This window comes from Triturus cristatus, chromosome 8 (assembly GCF_964204655.1).
Source record: "Triturus cristatus chromosome 8, aTriCri1.1, whole genome shotgun sequence".
Classification (NCBI taxonomy): domain Eukaryota; kingdom Metazoa; phylum Chordata; class Amphibia; order Caudata; family Salamandridae; genus Triturus; species Triturus cristatus.
Window position 1 is genome coordinate 751,640,191 of NC_140591.1, and position 7,418 is coordinate 751,647,608.

A 7,418-nucleotide genomic window follows, 5' to 3' on the forward strand; every position below is an offset into this window, starting at 1 on the left:
GGGGTATTGGGATTCTGAGGTGTCATATCGGGCACTATGATGACCGCCTTCCTAGACCTCTTTTTAGGGGGAGGCTTCCTCATCAGTGGTGTCCGTGTCGGTGGTGTCTGTGTCTACATATACTTTTTGTTTGCGTTTCGCCTTGCCCCCTTCAATGGTAGATGGCGTAAAGTAGCCATGTTCTTCTGTATTCGCCTGTGGCAAGCCAGCTAACGCACCTACATGGGGCCACAGGCCCGACTTCGACTTGCTCTTGCCTGCGGGGGCATCAATTTGTGGGTCTTGCGGGTTTTGAAAACTGTGGCGCTTTCCAGCTGCCTGGTAATGGGTTTCAATGCTGCTGCCAAGGCTTGCTGCACAGTGTTAGGCACCGTACTCTCAATGGCCATGTGGACCGATGCATCCAGAGCGTCAACAATACTATCTTCCAACACATTCTCTTGTTGTCCATCATAAAGGGACCATCCTCCTCATTCTCTTATCTAACCTACTCTTCCATTTTAAATCACTTATCTCACTCTTGCAATATGTATGCAAAACTCAAGGCAAGGTGAGTAAGGGGGGAGACAATCCAAGTGCACAATACAAATCACAAGACACTTAGCTCCTCAGCAAAGCAGTAATCCAAGATTGTTCCAGCCCCAGTCTCAGGGCGTAATGAGCCAAATCTGTGTGTTTTCTGGAGTGTGCACACACTCCTTGGGCCGAATGTTTCTTCAGCCAGTCACGCGTCTACACGTGGTTGCTCGCTGTAATGATACTTCAGTCAGGAAGAAAGATTAGAAGTATGTTTATTCAGAGCAAGCAGGGACATCTGTTCAGCTTGATGTCTAGATGTAACTGTCCTAGTTCAGAACTAGAACTTACTCTCAGATACAACTACAACTGTAACCATGGTACTGGTTACTAAGGTAGCTATGATGCAACATCTCCTTCCTTTAATTAATGCAAAACATGAATTAATACATACCTTTAAATCTAAGTTATTATATAAAATTAATTATGTTATAAAGATACAATTCAAGATAACAAAAGTACAAGAAAGTTATTGATGTATGAAACATTTGCAATACAGGAATTTAGGATATTATTCAGGATAACAAAGTATAAGAAAGTTATCAAAAGGAATAATATATGAAACACTTCCGATACAGGACTATCTTTAAGATAAATGTATTGTATTCCCTTCTGTACAAAATTAAAAAGATTACATAGCATAGTTTCCATATTTTGTTGGTAATCTTGTCTCTCTACCAAAGCGTGTTACTTTCCCAGTTTTGCTTCCAGAATGTGTGAATTTTCCCGAAGATTGGGTTTCAGTAGTGGGGGCACTATTGATGGATTGAGAAAGAGAGTCTTGATTAGCAATTGTGGTGTCTGATACCTCATCCCACATCCAATTCATTGATGAAGTAGTTTTTCCCACTTTCTCCTTGTGATTTATATTGCAATATTTTGACAATTTATTATAATGCCATATCTTTCCATCACTCAATTCAGTGGACCTGGAATAAGGTTTGATTACACTTAGAGGTAGAGAATATTTACTCTGCCCCTTTTTAACTTTAGAACTAAGTTTCACTTTAACCCAATCACCTTTCTTTAGTTCCGGGTCCCGTGTATTATGTGTTTTGTCAAAATAGCTTTTACTTGTTTCATGCATTTTCCTTAAATTGGACCTGACAACCGCTGGTGACCATTTACCACAGGTTTTCATGGTGTTCCACGCGACATTGTCTTTAGAGAATGGTTCTCTTCCTCGCAAGATTCTAAAAAGGCTGTACCCTGTGCCAGTTGGGGTGATTCTGTATGCCCAGATAGTGCTTGTAAGTTATTTTTCCCAATTTTTTCCAACGTTCAGTGAAGCCTGTATGCTGCCCATAATGACTCTATTGAACCTTTCCACAATGCCATTCCCAGCAGGATTATAGACAGGGGTTTTCTTACTTTTAATACCATTCATTTCTAAAAATTGGATGTACTTGTCGGAGGAAGATTGTGGCCCATTATCGCTTAGAATTACTTTGGGGATTCCTTCACGTAGGAATATGCTTTCCAGAAATGTTCTGACTTGTTTCGTGTCAAAGTTTTCTGTTATCTCTATCTCTGGCCATTTTGAGTAGTCATCAATAATTACTAGAACATATTTGTGGCTGCCATTCTCATCGTCGATTGGACCAAGCCAATCTATACTTAGATTTTCCCAAGGATGGTCCGGAAGTTGCCTGGTGCCAAGAGTGGGTTTGAGTACCCGCTGAGTTTTATCAGAATCTTGACAGATGGAACATTGTTTGACACATTTTTCAATTTCTCCGTCCATACCCGGCCACCAGTATAGCATTTTTAATCTAGATTTTAGTTTAAGGATACCTAAGTGACCTTCAAGGTTTAAAACCAATATTTTCTGTCGTAAGGATGCAGGAACAACAATTCTTTCTCCTCTGCAAACGTATCCAGAATTGTCAATAGAAAGTTCGTTTTGTAATTCCCACATGGCTCTTAATTCTCCCTGACATTCGTTTTTGATGGGTTATGAACATCAATGCTTTGATTAGAACTTCATCTTGTTTGAACTCATTATTCCATTCCTCTTTTGAAATTGCACTTGTTTGATCATATATTGCAGCTACATTAAAATTGTCCCATTCATTGTGTTCCAGAGGCTCATGTGGAAGTGGAGATCTACTTAAATAGTCTGCAACCTGATTTCTTTTACCTGGGAGGTATTCTACCTCATAAGTGAAATCCAAGAGTTTTATATTCATTTTTGCAATTCTCGGGGTTGCCTTTAATACACCATCAGAAGTTAAAACTTTTATTAGTGGTTTGTGGTCGGTTCGAATGATGAATTTAGTACCCCACACAAACTGTCTGAATTTCTCCATTGACCACACTGTGGCTAGCATTTCTTTTTCTATTACAGAACATTTTTCTTCCGTTGGAGACAAGGAGCGCGAAGCAAATGCAATTGTCACCTCTTCACCACTTTCATTTATTTGAGACAAGACTGCCCCCAAACCTTTTCCACTTGCGTCAGTTGTGATGATACTTTGCGCAAGGTTGTCAAAGGCTTGTAGGGGAAAAGCTGAGACAAGGTCATTTTTTATTTTCTTAAAATCCTCATCAAGCTCCTTGTTCCACAAAAATTCTTGTTTGTTTTTAAGCAATTGTCTCAAATTATACGTTTTTGCGGCAAAATTCTGTACGAATTTTGAGTGAAATTCAGCCATCCCAAGGAATGATCTTATTTCGTCCTTAGATTTGGGTACTGGTGCCATTTTTATAGCCTCAATCAGGCTCTTTTTTGGGGAAATACCATCACCACTTACTTCATGTCCTAAGTATGTGACAGATTTCATTCAGAATTTGCATTTTCTTAGTTCAGCAGTTAGACCTCTTTCCGCTAATATGTGGAGAACATTTTTTAATCTTTCGTCATGTTCTTTTCTGTCTTGACCCATGATTAATATGTCGTCCTGAAAATATGTTATGCCTTCCAAACCTTTGAATAGTTTGTGCATCAATCGTTGGAACACAGCAGCAGCAGATGCAAGGCCGAAAGGTATGCGCACGAAGCGATAGCATCCAAAAGGAGTTATGAATGCTGTTAAATTTCTGCTGCATTCGTGTAACTGAATTTGATGGTACGCCGATGTTAAATCGATTGTTGAAAACCAATTAATTCCCTTAGACTGCGCGAGTAATTCATCAATCCTTGGTAATGGGAATTTGTCAACTATGATGTTTTTGTTTAGGTCTCTCAAATCAATGCACAGGCGCAACCAGCCATCCGGTTTGCGCGCTACGACCAACGGAGCAAGCCATTCAGAGCTTTCTACAGGCTCTATGATCCCTTTTTTTTAAATAAATCCAATTCAGCCATTACGCCTTCTTTTATGCTGATAGGGATGTTTCTTGCTTTATGGCAACTTGGGGTGGCATTGTCTTTGAGTATTATCTTGTGTGTGAACCCATACAGTTTTCCTACATTACCGGAAAAAACATTAGGAAACTGTTTCATCACCTCATTAGCTAAACCATTGTTAAACTCTTCAACTAGCATAACTTGGTTTTTCATTTTTGGATTGAGAATAATCCCCAGCTCACCTTGATCAATCCATCCTAATACGGATGGACCTTTTTCCGCAACGTATAACTTACATATTGTATTCCTGTCTTTTGAACCTGAAATTAACCTCCACATAACCCACCATGGGTATTTTTTCACCAGTGTATGTTACTGGTTGGATATCTGGAGGCTTCAAATCTGATTCCAAGACATTTGCAAATTTGCTCTCCCAAACATTGCGCTGTATGATAGTATAAGGTGAACCAGAGTATGGTACAATTTGTAGATCAACACCCCCTATGTTTACTACACAAACTGGTTTCTTTTTTTCAGAACTGCTTACATTTAGTACGACATTGTCTTCATCATTTATGTTGATAAAACATAATATACTATCGTCACTAGATTAATTTCCTCCATCAGTGTGCTCATCACACTTGTCTTCAATACAATTTACTACCCTTTTTTACCCCTTTTAATTCTTCTTCTACATGCCCTTGTAAAGTGTCCCATAATCCCACAGTAACCGCATTTTGATTTTAACGCAGGACACCATTTTTAATTAGCATTATGGCCTTTGTACCCACATCTGTAACATGTAAGCTGTTTATCATCTTGAAAGTTTTTTCTATAAGTGGATCCTTTCTTATGGATATTTTAGAAATTACGTCTTTCAACTTTTTGTTATCATCTATATTGCTAGAGACTTTACTAACTTTATTATTCTCATCCTTGTTTTTAAGTGCAACCTGTGCACATATTTTGGACATTTCTCCTTTTTTAACTATGGCTATTATTTCCTTTAAAGGAGCGTCACCACATACCCATAGTTTTTCTTGTATGGCAGAGTTATTGGAATGCATAACAAGTTGGTCTCTAATAAAACTGTCCTGAAGTTCTCCAAATTCGCAATTAATAGATAATTTTCTCAGAGAAGATACATAATCTTCAACTGGTTCTGATTTATGTTGTTTTCTCTGGAAAAACTCGTATCTACTAATTCCTAGGCAAACAGTGGGTTGGTAATGTGCATCGAGATCTTCTAATGCTTCAAGAAACACATTCCCTCCCACTCTTGCTTTTTTTTCCATTTGGTAGTAAATCCTTGACCCTTCTGGTCATAGACTGTGTAAAAGCATTTTCTTTTTTCTAGATGCAGAAAATTCATCTTCACTTTCTTCTTCTAATGCAGATATAATATTAAGAAAATATTCCTTCCAATCTAACCACTTCAAGACAGGTTCACCAGGACGTGTAAGAAAAGGAACTGGTGTAACCAAGCCATAGCCTTGGTTAGCCATCTTTAAGTATATTTTCTGTGCTCCTAAGCTTGTAAAAAAAATATACTTAATTGTAATATTTCATAAAACTTTATCAATTTTTTCTAACCATATGAATAATGTTAATGCCTAAGATTAACTTCCATCTAGCAATGAGTATCTTATAGTCTTTCTACAATACATAGTTTATCAATTGTGCTTATTGTGATGCAGTAGATGGATATGCACAATAATAAGTAGATGTGGTGTGCACATCACCGTAGAGGTAATGTTTTTTTTTTTACCCTGTGTTTCTGTGAAGACTCCTTTACGATGCCTTGCGCTCGCGTTTAAAATCTTCTTTGTTTGTTTGGTTTTTAAAAAATAATAATTTAAGCCGGTTTTATTTGAATGACGAGGAGAAGCGCTTCCGCTGTGATTAATTTCCCGGTCCGATGTTGCCTGGATACCTAAAACAAAACTAAGATGGCCGCTACGTACAGATCACGTCACGTGATCTTGCGCGATGACGCCTATGCTTTACAGAGGCCGTGCAGGTTCCCTTCAGTCGAGTAAGTGTCACAGAAGTGATCTTCCTTTAGGTTCCAACTTGCGCAGCGATGTTCTTGCAGCATGCGAACATGGGGGCACAATGATATTGGAATGTCCTCAGGAATCGCCACCGCTCGAAAGATGCGGTCCAGGTAAGCTGCTTTAACAGTCACATTTGAGTAAGAAGAGCAGTCCGATATTTTCAAAGCATAAATGATGTCTCTTCTTGCTTTGTTTTTTATAAGAACGCGGAAAACTTACAGTTTTGGTACGGATTGTTCCACAGTTCCGGCATGAATAAAGATTAATCTCTCTTAAAAGTTGCAGGTGGAAGCCACAAATAAACTTGGATTAGAGGAGAGTTAGCAGTCTTCACGAATGCGTATCGTAGTTTTTCCAGTTGTTAGCTTCCTTTGAGCAGTTCTTTTTTCGCTCTGCTTGCTCTCTCAACTACTCAAATAAGTTAAATGTTTTTCCGGTTGAAGGAGTGAAGAAATGTAATTTGTAAATTCTTACTGATTCTGGCATCCCATCTTCTGTCTCCAAAATGTAATAATACTTCAGTCAGGAAGAAGGATTAGAAGTATGTTTATTCAGAGCAAGCAGGGACATCTTTTCAGCTTGATGTCTAGATGTAACTGTCCTAGTTGAGAACTAGAACTTACTTGCAGATACAACTACAACTGTAACCATGGTACTGGTTACTAAGGTAGCTATGATGCAACATCGTGCTGCCAATTCCAGGCTGTGTGAGCCTCGGAACGAGCTGGGGAAGTGTGTGACGTGCGTAGCCCAATTCCGCCCAAAAAATAGCCCAATTGTGCTATGCTCGTCGTGCGACGCTTGGCTCCATCAAGTAACGTCGGACCTGATGAGGGGACGCTCCAACCATCAGCGCGGGACACACGCAGCCTGCAATGCCTAATTACCACTGCTTACCTCGGTGGAAAACCATGCTTTCCCGAAACAGGAACTACACCTGCAAGGATGCCCGACCTGGGCTGCGCACACTCGCACTAGTAAGTGCAATGAACAAATAGCACAAAGAAGCATAAAACACACGCCAGAAGACCGTGGCACACTCGCATGCTTAATTCGGCATCGGCATCACGTTCCGACAAGCGCGCGCACCTGAAGTAACCCCAGCCGTCTACAATAAAATACGATATGCCATAAATTAAGAATATGGAAAAGTGAGCCCTTATCTCTGCGTGAGCAGCAAAGAAAGATGCTCATGTGAAGGAGATGGTGACTTATAGGGTCTGATGGGACAAGATTGGTTGCAAGAGCATCATGGGAAATGTAGTTTATATTTTGAGTAAAACATTTTCATTGGCTGCTGTGATTTTGACAGTAAAGAAAGAGAAGCAATAATCCGAGCCTCCAGTCCTGTAATAGAATCTCTCTCATTGACGGCCTGAGATCCTCTTGGTGCCCCTTGAAAGGCCCAATATTGCCCGTTTCTACAGGTGAACTGCGTGTGACTAGGGACACTCTCAGTTGAGGGTGAGCCTCAGCCTGAAGATCCTTTGAATACA